Source organism: Phyllostomus hastatus, unplaced genomic scaffold (genome assembly GCF_019186645.2).
Source record: "Phyllostomus hastatus isolate PE091 unplaced genomic scaffold, TTU_PhHast_1.1 phas_contig_86, whole genome shotgun sequence".
Classification (NCBI taxonomy): Eukaryota; Metazoa; Chordata; class Mammalia; order Chiroptera; family Phyllostomidae; genus Phyllostomus; species Phyllostomus hastatus.
Window position 1 is genome coordinate 45,883,039 of NW_025333977.1, and position 13,209 is coordinate 45,896,247.

Genomic DNA, 13,209 nt, shown 5'->3' on the forward strand with positions numbered 1-13,209 from the left:
TGTGTGGAGGTAGAGAGCATCTCATTTAAATAGCTGTCTAAACACACCCCTGACCTTCTGAGCTAACGATTTTTTACAAGTAATGAATGGGCTTTGCTCAGCACTTTATCATTATAATTTATCTAATAGGGACTCTGCCCACTTAAATATGTGACAGGAATTGTCATCTGTCCAAAGCAGAAGTTTTGCCTCAGCTTTTATAGCATCCCAGTCAAACAACTCTGTTGGGCAAGAGTTTGCCCCTGACAAATCCCACCCCCACTGCCCCACCCTGGACATCTTTCATTCTCTCGTAATTCTCATTTGTTCTTGGCTTTCTGAGTTGGGCAAGTATCATTTGAAAGGAACTTGGGTGCAGGGTGGATGACATCCCCACCCGAGGTGGAGCTTTCCCATTAATTGTCCCAATAAATTGAGATATAGTGTGTATAATGCAATGGAGCAATGTGGTTAGTTTATGTGTATGACTTAATTAAGCTATTTGCAGCTCGATGCTCCCAGTCTATGGGTGTGCAAGTGGATTAACAATTGCCCCCTCCCTGTCTTCAGGATGGTGCATAATTATTTTACTAGCAGTGCATATCAATTTTTGATGATTGTGGAAGCAATACTCACTTCACCAAGAAGCCGCTTAATAATTCTCCATCATATATTTTTTTAAAAAAATAGTGTTTGGAAATATTTTGAAGTCACTCTTAACATTTTTATAGGTTTTGATTGAGGCCCTTAACAGGCTGCTGTTTTATTCCTGATGTATATTTCATAAAAGGGCAAAGGCTAAACTCTAAGTCCGAGCTTCAGTAGAGAAATGGAGTCCCCCTCCAGAGATTGCCTTGTGCTTAGGCTCCAGCCCAGTTGGCTGGAGAAAATGTAACGGACCAGTGTAAAGGCTTGCAGAAGGGCATCCAGCCACCTCTAAAATGCTTGTTCTCTCTCCCCCCCTTCCTCCTCCTCCCTCTATACACACCTTACACACACATTTCTGTCTACTTAAAGATAACCCAGGGTGACTATGAATGCCCCCTCCTTCAGGCAGCCCCTTCCCACCACCACAAATGCCACAATGTCCCAAAGGATGCAAGGCTAAGGGAAGAAAAACGTCTGATGGACTGAGAGTGGAGGGGGAGTAATGTGTACTAACATGGGTTGATAAAATTTGCAAGAAAGCTAATAAAATTACCCAATTTGATGGCAAAGACATTGACATTACAACTTCCTGGGCTCTTTGCCCTTTGTTTAGAATAACATGGTACCAAAACACCAGCTCATTTTTACCGTGGCTGGAGATGAATGTCAAAGATGTGCATTTGTTCCATGTGATTTACTATTTGAATGTTAAGTCAAAGCTGATCGTTTGACCTCTGTGTATTGAACTAAATTCATCACCTATAATTTTATTTAAAAGCCCTATGGTTATCAATCATAATGAGAGCATGGGGAGTCAATATCTTTCAGGAAAATGTATCAACCTCACCAACACGAGACACTTACACCATCCTTTCCTGTCCAGGACTAAGCAGGCATATAACTAACTGGATTTTTTCTGAGGATCCAGGGTCACTGCAGCACCCAGTCAATGGGTGGTGGCATTCTGGAAAAGGAGTTCTTTGCTTGCCTAGGACTAGAGCCGGCTAAGACGATGCCCATCCCCTGATTTAGGCCAAGTCTAAATGAGCCCTCTGCCTTTGGACTAAAGAGGTGGTTTATGAGCTGCATGTCTGGCCTCAATCCAAAGGAAATTTCATAAAATTCCAAAAAGTAAAATCCTGAGAGCTGCTCACCCTTCTTCTTGACAGCGCTACTGTAAGTCATGTTGAAATTACAGTGTATCTCAGCTGAACCTCTGTGAGAGTATCCATGTGATTGCCTGATAGTAAAATAAATGTAACAGCAGACTCATTAAAAAATTTGAGAAGGGTAAAATTTTCCACTGATATTTTAAACCCAACTCGACATTAATTCTTAAAACTAAGAAAATTTCCTGGTTGAAGTCGATTTGTTCTTGTACCTGAAGCAGGTGATGTTTCTACAGAGACATCTGAATGACAGCAGGAGTGAAGGACAAATCTAATAAAGCCTAATCAAGCACAAGCGTCAAAATGTCATTAAACTTACAAAGATGAGACTCAGAATCACCAAAAAGGTAAATGTCTTCATTAGTCTGATCTCCAAAGACTGTCGAACATTTCATTAATTTATAATTTATGATTGTTTGACAAATATTGAAAAGTATGTAAATATGAGCAGGATAATGTCTTTTCTGCGGGAGATGAGGAAATGACCCAAACTGTACGTGCCTGCAAGATTACACACAGGACCCAGCTCTCTGTTATCAAACTGTGCCGCCCCTTTAGCCAACATATTGTGCAAGTGACAAGTGAAATAGTGCAGATAAACCAATGGTTTAAAACGTAATAAAGACAACAGCCATTTGCATTTTTTACATTTTATTACAAAGGTAATTTACTATGACACATTTCTGAGTGTAATTTATGAAAACATGTTAAAGCAATTACATCATGTGTACAGCCCTCAGAGCTACAAAAATCAGATAAATAATAATATTATAGATCTTTAGAGAGTTTCACTTTTGAAAACATACAATAAAGAGAATCCTTTATTTCAAAATGGATTGTACATGATAAAACAATGGAATTAAAATTTTAAGTTAACAATAAAATCCTGAACAATAGCAAGCAAATGAATAATATTCTTTGTTGGGGTTGCGAAATTAATTCTTTATAATTACAAGATTTTTCCTTCTGAAGTCAATGTTAGGTACAAAGTATTAAAGGCTTCTTGGGAAGAAGATACAAGAAAAATGGATGTGTGTTTTGTCTTTCAAAACTTCTGATCTCATTCCTTTTCTCCATGTCTCCTTTCTAAAGCACAGGGCTGTGCCAGCCTTGCAAAATAAAAGAGAAATTCATTACCAGAAAGTCAATATTATCTGAATGCATTATTCTTCAAGCATGTTTCTATACCAGCCTGCCATAAGTTACCAAAATGGGAGAAAATTCCATGGGGAAAAGAAGGAGAAAAGTTGACATAATAGGGCATGATATAAAAAAAAGACAGATATTTGATTTCTCCTCCCATTTCCCCTTATGTTAATTTATTTCATAATAACTTCATAAAGTATGATTAGATTAGATACTTTAATTCAGCCTCCAACTATTCTTATCCACTCTTGGGGTGGACAAGAACTTTCCTTCTGCGTTTATAGGTGCAGTGCTTTGCAACTGTTTTGGCTTTAAAAGTCCATCATAAAGCATTAATAAAATGGGCCCTTTTCCTACCTGTGAAGGACACACCCTGGGTTTATTCCACTACCTGAAACTACCTGAAAGGACTTCTGTATGTTTGCTTGAAAGATCTTTCAGGGAGTGTTCAGACTTACAGCCACAAACCTCCTCCCAGCCCTATTAAATCTTTCCTACCTAAGAAAAAAGGTCTTCAACACAATTCAAATCCGAATTTGTGGGCCACAGGGAGCATAAAATAATTGTCCTGGCATCTTCTCTCTCAGTTTGGGGTCCTAGTAGCCCACAATAACTGGTCCCCAAAACTCCTCACTCTCCCCCAGTTCAAACACCCAACACCCCAAGTTGGATGTAGAGGTTCTGGGGCTTTTGAAGTGTGCCCATAGAGCCTCCAGTCCAGCTACAACAGTACATCATCACAAACGCGGCCAACTTTCTCAGAGCAGTGGGCAGGTGAGCCCCGGGGCATAGTGACCAGTACTTCTGAAGTCCCTGCCCAAGAATTTTCGTTCAACCCTGCCTTCTGCTAGACATTTGGTGTCATAACCGACCAAAGGGTTGACACTCCTAACACTTTCCGCGAAGCTAGCGCCGCTGCTCTCCCGCTAAAGGTCCCTCAGGTCAGCATTACTGGCTTACAGACCGGCAGCTCTATGGGCTTTAGCTTCGGGACGGAGGGCTAACCCCTACCCTACCCCTTCAGCAGTGTGGGTCTTTCACCCTGCTTTAGAGCAGATTCTCACTTTAACGCCAGGAATCGCCTCCACCGATCCCTACCCCAGCGAGGGTTAGGGCTTAATTCTACTAGCCCTGGCACTAGCCGCGCCTCCGCGTCTCCGGTTGCCTCCAGCGTTGGACTGGGGCTAGGAGGCTGGCTGTGAGTTAGTTTTAACCAGGGTTAAGTCAGTCCTCGGCTCCAGCCTTTGTCTCTGTTGGAATGTTTAGGGGCTGCATATGCTTTTGTGTTACAAACAGCAAGCAGGGTCCCCAGGAGTCCCTGACCCCGTGCCTCGCTGGGAAAACGGTTTCCCTAGACAACTGTGACTGAGACGGCCTCCAGGCGGTGGTCTTGCGCAGGCACGCTGCCATGCACCCCCATGGCAGTGCAGACATCAAGCGTCTCCCGCACTTACAAAGAAAGTTGGGAAAGAGAGGGAGAGAGGGAGAAACGAAAGAGAGAGAGAGAGACAGAGAGAGAAGGATGGAGAGGGAAAAAGTTGCACTTGCACTGATGGTGAACTACCTAAATGTGTGGACTAGATGAAAGAAGAAATAGGAAAGAGAGGATGGATTAAGAGAGGGGAGGAGACTAAAAATTATACCTGCTGATGTATCAATTTCAATGGAAAAATAATAACAAATGAAACAATGAAAAAGAGCTGCAGTTTCCTGTTAAGCTCTCCATACATGGCCTTGTTTAGATGTGCAAAGCTATGTTTTGATGACTTACAGTATATGCAAAAACAAACTTTCCCGCGGTGTTTTTTTTTTATTCTTCTCTGCTTGTCAAGCTTGTCTTTCCGAGCAGTCAGATGAATTGAAAAAGAAGGCAAAAGAGAGGAGGAAAAAAGCCTCCACTAGCATCACCACCCAAGAAATGATAAATAGCATCGCATAGCTAATCGCTGGAGGGCGCGTTTACCAATTCATAATCATTTATTCTTGGTGATGTATGGCTCTTACTCTTAAATCTGAAAAGCTTCTATTTGAAGGTGTAAATAGCTTTTTTTTTTTCCTGCAGTAAACCTTCCTGCGTTAGCAGTGATTGATCTCATGTACAATTCGTCCCAGAGTGCTATTTTACAGGGGGAACACTAGCTTTTGGAGATTAACTGGGGAGTCTGTTACATATTAATGAAGCTGGGAGATATACTAACGTTTTGGTAATTTAGTTATTTGTGTCTATAGCTATCGTTGTTATTTTCTTTTAGACCCCTGCGGTTGTCATCCATCGAATTAAAAAGTGGTCCTTAGAATTATTTTTTTTTCCACTGGCAACTAAATGCCATTTAATGTGAAAAACAAATGTTGACTTCTCTCTTGAAGGAAGTGTGTTTCTTGGCAAGACATCAAAGTGTTTAAACTGTATTAGTGGGTTATGTTAGTTTTCTTACTCAGAACCTGCACTAGAGTAATAACTAACAGAAGGAAAAAGAAGTCTTAGACTGCCTCTATCTTAGAAAAAAAATTACTTGGTCTTCTATGAGAAGAAAAAAATTAAAAACTCTAAGATAAAAGTGTTTCTAGCAAAAGGTCTCCCAAAACATGATAATTAATAATATCCCACCAAATGAGACATCAGAGTCATTAATGCCTGTGTGTTCTTAGAGAGAAAATTTGAATGAATTGCAATCCTGAATACAAGCCACATTCTGCAAAGAGGTTGCTTCATAGCCCCGGACAAAATGGCACTAATTCTGTTTTCTTGTGGTATTTTTGTTTTCTTTTTAAAATGCTTTGGCTCCCCACAAAGGATCTGCCGGCTTGTCTGCTTGTCTGGGGACAAGAAACCTCTCCAGATACCCTCTCCTAATTCCCCAGGTTCTGTGGAGGACACAGAACCAATGTTGCTCCAGGGGTGGACTGAGGAGAAGAGAAAAGCAGTTTTCAAATGCTGTTTTTAGAGAAGAGTGAGCACCAGCATCTGCTCTGTGTAAAATACGAGTGGATCGCCTGTTTCTAGTCCCACAGAACCCCAAACTGCCTGCTGAGTTCTGGAAAGGCCAGGAAGTAGAATAACACCCAGAGAGACACATCTGCCCCTAGGTCCTGACCACATGAATCTTAGTCCCCTGGTGCTTCTGATAGCCTACCGTAGGCGGGCTCCTACCCCCGTCCCCCAAACAGGAGTCCCTCATACAGTTTCCTCCCACAGCCATTTACCACCCTCCTCACAGAAACCTGGGGCTGGGTATCTAGACTGGGGCCTCCTAGCCCTGTGTCTGTGAGGGCAGCTTCAGGAAGCAACAAACTTTCCAGAGCCACGAAACACTGAAGCGTGATGGCGCCAGTTGGCTGGGGCGTGCCCCTTTTGTTTTGGGGGGGCGATTTATGTTCTTTATAAATATGTGGTTTGGAGAAATAGAAAGAGCCTTGAAAACATTGTTACAATGAAAAAGGGACAAATTAGAAGACATTTTCCGTGATCAAAGGCGGGAGGCAGAGCGCGCATGGGCATTCACAAAGCTTGACTTATTCACTCCCCTCTTTTGCAAGCCAGGGCAACAAGCGTGTCCCCCATTGACAAGGCACCCTATTCAGACTGCAGGTGCGAAGTGGGCCGGCGCACTCGGCCACATTATGTCAAGGTTGTTGGAGATTAGTGTTCGGCCTTAATAACTAAAGCGCTTGATTTACATTGGAAAAAAAAGCCCCCTCAGCCGTGAAAAAAAATCGTTGAAAGCGTGATCATTGCGAGGGCGGCCGATATCCTAATACTGGCATTGTTCTCAGCTGGGCCCAGAGGCACCAGGCCTCCACCAGGCCTCCTGCAGGCCTCCTGAGCAGGACCAAGGCCTGGGTTGCTGGCCAGGGACTAAATCCCTAATCACCCACACACCCTAACCAGATTCTCAAGAAAAAGGTGATGGCTGGAAGTTTTACTAGGGCCTAACAAAGATAGAGTGGAGTCTTCCCTGAGATCCACCTCTGGGATCCCAGCCTTGGCAAAACCTGGATAGAAGAATTAAGGAGGACCCAGACCCTCAGATAGGACCAATGGTCTAGTGTCTTGAGGCTGGAGTGGCTCCAGCATTACTTTTCCTAGAGGGCTTTGAAGTGTCCTGGGCAAGAACAAATTTACCCACAAGTGATGGTTATTTGAAGGTAACTGGAGAGCTGAAGAAAAACATACAGACCATGACACTCACTGACTTGGGTTTCCTTGCCTCCAAGGAGGCAATCATGTTCAGACAAAATCTCTTGCTTCAAGAGGAGCCCATTTCAGAAAAGTTGCAGAACTCTTTGCAGTCCCTGCATCTCTAGTTCTCTTCACTTTCCCTGTTATATTTCCCTAAGGGTGGAGGGAGGTCTACCTTGGCCTTTGTTCTGCTTCCCTCTGTGTGGGTATTTGAGGGCAGATTCCATTCCCCATACACTAACCATGCCTTCCAGATACCATTCCTTTGCCCATGAGAAAAGATCCAGAGGACTAGAGCTCTATGGTTGGGACCTAAAAACAGGCATATCAATATGGATATGTATCTATTCTAACTTGCAATATCTTGTGGCAGTCAAGCTACTTATGGCAATTTCCATAAGATCTGTCCTAGAAGAAAAGGTTCAGTGGGGACAAGGTGAGAAAGCTGTTAACTATTGTTTGGCCCTAAAAAGGTCCTAAGTCAACGCCTTGGTAGATGACCTGTCAGAGGAAGGTATAAAGGCTTTATTCATGCAGTTGCTGCAATGTTCCCAGCTCTCACAAAAGTGTTTATATGATTCAATTTTCTTACCTCTTTTCTTAATTAAAAAGCTGAACCATTAGAATAGCACCTGCATCCTGTCCTGACAGTGCCTGCATACTAATTCCAGGGCCTTTACAATCAGTAATTATAACATAAAATCAGAGATTGAATAAAACAGGATTTTGCTTCCAAAGCCCTGCTAATCCCCTTTTAAAAGGGGCTGGTGAAATAATTCAAAACAGTATCCGGAAGTTGGATTACCGCTCCTCCCCCCCCCATCTTTTTACAATGAAATGATATTTCACAGTTAAAGAAAGCTTTGTTTTTTCAACAAGTTTTTATTTTTTAATAAGAAAGTTAGCAGGGTTCTCTCTCTCTCTTTCTCTCTCTCTCTCTCTTTTTTCTTTACCAATAGAAAGAATTTGACTATGGAATCTTTGCTTACTAAATGCAGTGGCAGAAAATGTAGGGGAAATTTTTATGTTATGTTTGAAACACATTTTCTCAGGTGAAAGTGAGTATAGTGTGATTCAGAATTGTGTATGTGCATTGTGTATCAGGTGACTCTCCTCATGTCAGAAGAAATAAATAAGAAAAGCTTTTGGGGACAAGTGCCTATTTTTTTATAAGTCAAAATATGGATATTTCAGGCCAAACACTTTTTACTGAGATGCTGGTGTATTTTCTTAACCCTTAATGAACACATTGATGAGCACAAACATAGAGGCCTTCACTTACAGCATGAGTGAGGCTTTGCAGTGGCCCAAGCCAGGGACCTAGAGCTGTCTGCAGTTTCTCCTCAGTTTTGGCAAACAATACTATCTTCATCTGGCTCATCTGATCTTGCGTGGGCCAGTCAGCATTCACAGACAAGAAAAAAAACTAGATTATTCTTCTGATATTCTGTGTAAATCATCTGATAATATTCTTTTTCTCCCCCCTCCTTCTTTTCCTCATTATTCTACAACTTTGCAATACAACCAAACCATAGAATTTTGTTTTTTTCCTTCTGCAGACATTTTTTCAAGCCTGCTGATTCACTGAGGTACAGAGCCATGCACATTCCTCTTCTCCTTTTTTAATTAATCAATGTTCTTGTCCTATTTGTTGCCTCACACAGAGTCTACATAGGTCCTAAGGAAGTCATAAATGCTGAACAAATCTCAGGTCCTCCTCTCTGGTCATTTACATTTGGTGATTTTTCACCCTGAGGTAACTTTTTTCTTCATCCTTTTTTTTCTATGCAGTTGTGTTGGATGTTTGCAAAGCCATTGGAAGATTCAGAGGCAAACCCCAAAGCTCCCCTGAACTGTCCATTGTGTTTCTCTTCTTCCTGCATAGTTTTGGGATTCAAACTTGATAAACTTCCTTAAAAATTCTCAAGCATTTTCCTCATTGAAGATATTTCATTAAAAAGGTAAGCCCCCCCACACACCAGCCCATGCCTAGACATAAAGTTGGTGACAAATGAAACATATTATTGTGGGATCCTCAGCCACTTGGTGACTAGGATGTTATTAATTTTCCCAGACTGAGGATTCAGTATCAGAAAACTATTATTATGAAACAGGTGCTGATGCCATTCTGGGAAGAATGTGCTTTTTATGTCACTTTTGCCCAAATGCTCTATACTTGGTCAACCACCAAACCCCCTCCACACCTGGGTCTTTAAAAACCCAACACAGGACTCACACTAACCATAGAGAATTATAATAAAAATAAACCAGCACCTGTACTGACCAGGCCATTCTATTTACTGCAGTGCTAGTCATGGGGTAGGGGGTGACATTAAAATAATCAGGTTTTTCTAGCTTCTTTCTGTACCCCAAAACACTTGATTCCCTGCACTTTTTCTTGAACCCTTTAAATATAAATTGTCTCTGCTTCAGTGCCCTACTGCACAGAGATCTGAGACTCTCCCAGAACATAAATTCAGGAGGTTTCAGGACCCTCAGCTAGTCTCTGGGCTCCCTGTAGAAACACACCCTGTTACAGAGCTTGAGGTCCCTGAGAATGCCACATTTTCTAGGAAGGCCTCAAGATCTTATTCAGGAAGATGGTAGGACATGTGTCTAAAAGATGGAATCATGTAAACAACAACAAGCACTTAACATGTAGATTCTAAATGCTTCAAGGGTTATCTTATGTAACCATCAAACAAACTTTTAAATTCTATTTTACTAGATAAGGAAACAAGCAAGGGAATGTTTCACACTTATCCTGGAGCGCAGAGCCATAGGTGGACAAGCCTGAGAGATTGGCCTCTAGCCAAAGTCATCCCACCGTGCCAGCCTGCAGTTCTACCTGGAACTCTTAATCTAACTAAGCAAGAGGAGAGGCCCAGCAGAAATCTTTAGCAGGTGAAGATTTCCCCAAACTGCCCTCGGTGCTGCCACTGCGGGGTGAGAGGTGTGTAACTTCCCCCAAAGAACAAGGGAATTTGTCTCTGGGGTAAGGCTAGCCAGGGGCACTTGAGAACCAGTGAATTCAACCCTCTGCCAAAGGTTATACCGTTCAAATCTCTGCCAGAAATAATGGTTCAAAGGAAGTCTGAGCTCTCCTGGTGCCTAGGGGCGCTGAGGCATCCCAGAGCACTCCCTTTTCCTCTCTCCCCTAAATCCCTTGATCCCACTGTCCCAACTTTAACTAGAAAGGTTCAAAGGCAGACCTGTGCATCTCCAAGGCCAACGCGGAGGCCCGGCAACTGCCTGCCTTCAGACTGTCTTTTCACCCCACTTCGGGAAATGGTCGGGACCACCACTCCCGGTCGCCCAGGCAGCACTGCGCTGTGCTGGGCGGGATGGAGAGGGGCAGGTGGAAGGACTGGGATACAACTACCGGCGCAGCCTGTGGACCCGAGGCAGCCGGGCCGAGAAGCAGAGAGCCGAGCGGGAAGAGCCCTGGCCGGCAATGCCCGGGTTACCTTCTAATTCCTACTCGCTCCCCACCACACCCATTCTGTCCGGGAAAGCGCCTTAAGGAGAGCGCTCTCGCAGAGGCCAAGTCGAGGACACCAACGCAGCTGGAGATGCCTCCTCCAACTTGTCCCGGAGCCAAAAGAGTGGGCTCCCTTCAGCGACAGAGACCGAAGGGGGCGCTAACCCCAGCACTAATGTCCAGTGACCTCCTCCCTCGTGGCCCCCACCCACCCGAGGTGTCTCGGCGGCTCCAGGGGCCTTCCCCTTGAGGCCGCTCTTTTCACACCCTCACGTCGCCCTTTCGCCTTTGCGCACTGTGGTCCCTCCCCCCACCCAGTCTTCGGCACTGCAGGCTCGGAGCTAGGAGCTGGGTCTCCAAGGTGTTCTAAAAGGACACCCAGCATTCTGACCCCCAAGTGGTCATCCTTTCACTAAGTGCAGCGGAGACCCCAGCCAGGCCAGCGGGAATCTAATTCTCCGGAGTGGCACACCGACCCGGGCGCCGGACTCCGCGCCTGCGCAGTGGGAGCGGGGAGCGAGGGTTGCAGGGGCCTCAAGGCTCCCTGACCGCCGCAAGGTGGAGGAATCCTGTAGTGATTCTGGTGGCTCTGGAAAACCTGAGATCGTTCCTCTGGTGGCAGGGTCAGAAAAGAGGGCCCCTGCACCAGATGCTAAACCCCACTGAGGATCCCAATCGGAATCCAGGAAAGGGTCGCGAGGGCTGTAGCTACAGAAGCTCAGGGCTCGGCCCTTCGCAGCTCTCAGAATGCCCGCTACTCCCCCACTCCCGGAGGGGGTGGGATCCAGCTGGGACCCCGCAGCCAACCGTGCACGCCCCACGTACCCCTTCGGGGATTAGGCAGGGATTGGATGCAGCCTGCCTGTGTTTTTCTTTCCTTGTTTTTATTCCCGCCAACTACGAGGCTTTTCTCCGGAAAGGCAGAGGTAGTTGGTGAGAGGGTACCCCGGGAGGCAGCCTTTCCCGGAAGACACTGAGAGCATTTTGCCTTTTTTCTTTTCTGTAATGGAAATCGGCTGATGAGTGCCAATGTCACTGGGGTGAAAGTGGGGGTAAGAGAGGTCTCCTCCATGGTGTCCACTTTGGTGGATCTCTCCGGTTTTCTGTCCTGAACGATTGGGCTTCCGAGATGTTCCGGTGAAGCCCTGAGGGAAGGCAGGGAAGAGGACTGACTGGTCGCAGTGAGAGGGCCCCAAATCTCCCGGGATGATGAAGCAATAGCAAGACACTCAGATTCAAAAGACGAAGAAAAACATCACACTCTTTATTTCCAAAGAAAATAGCAAAATGGAGCTCCATGTACACAAAAGTCTTTGGAGGGAAAAACAATCACATTTTAATTTATTTTTACATATTTACAGCAAGATTAAGCCACCACTTTCAACTGTGTTTTCATTTAACAAACACTTTCAGTCAAGTACTATATAATAACTTTTTTTGTTTCCAGTTAGTTCATAATTTAGGATGCTAAAGGGACAGATGATAAATCACAAACAGCATGGATAGAGAGGGTACTAAACAGTCTAAGGTTTCAGCCAGGTCTTTGCATGTGTGAATTATGACTACAAAACATTTGACTGTCTATATAATTCACATTTACTGTAATCATTACATTTTTCCCATAAATTAACAATATAAATAAACATTTGGGGACCTCGAGTAAGAAACTAAAAGTCAGTATAAGATACAACATGTTGTTGTAACTATAATAACAGCATGGGTTACAGCTCAGGGAAACTTCTTTACAAATCATTTAGTCAGCACACGAAGCAGAAAGACCAGAACATCCTTGTTTATTTAAACCACCTCTAAAACCACGTGACGGAGGTTTGGGAAAAACTGGACAGGGTGAACGTTTCTTTCCTGGGCACAATATAACATGAAGAACTGCTTACGTGGATGGGGGGGGGCATTTGCATGCATTCTAGGGGCACTATCTTGTAAACTGAATCTTCTGAACTCCAATTGCCAAGATTCTGAAGAAAACAGGAAATTATAAAAAATGTCTCTCCCTCAAGCCACTCTCCATTCTATTAATGGCAGATAAAGCTTGCTGATTGCTGCTAGTGAGAAAAAACACAAACTGATTCTATTTTTAGCAGAGACTGTCTTTTAAGGAGTAGGAAATATTAACAATAACTTGGGCAACCTTAGGTTCCAAGGATCACGGGCAAGAATATTGGGAGCCTGAGGAGTCCCTATAGGAGGCACAGGTGACCTGACTTGGACTGATTGAGTGCAAGCCACAGCACACAGAAGCCTACATGCATGTGTCAGAGACTTTGCAAAGGGCCCCTCAACATCTGCACACCTCCACAGGCCTTGGACCTTACGTCTCTGCATTATTTTTGTTTTCTCCTTAGTCCTAAAGTTATCAGTTAGTGTGCATGTCTTTTTTTTTAAGAAGTTTGATTTTTATCTCTTTAGAAACGGTTTGAAACTAACGGGGCAGACGGAGTTTGACAGAGAGGAGAACAAATCGCTGACAAAGAACCTTTTACGTTTCATCAGCGTTGTTAGGACGACAAGCAGGAATGTCTCAGATAATAACTCCCACTTCAAAGATTTCTCAACTCAATAGAAAGCGGACCATCCTTTTTATTCAA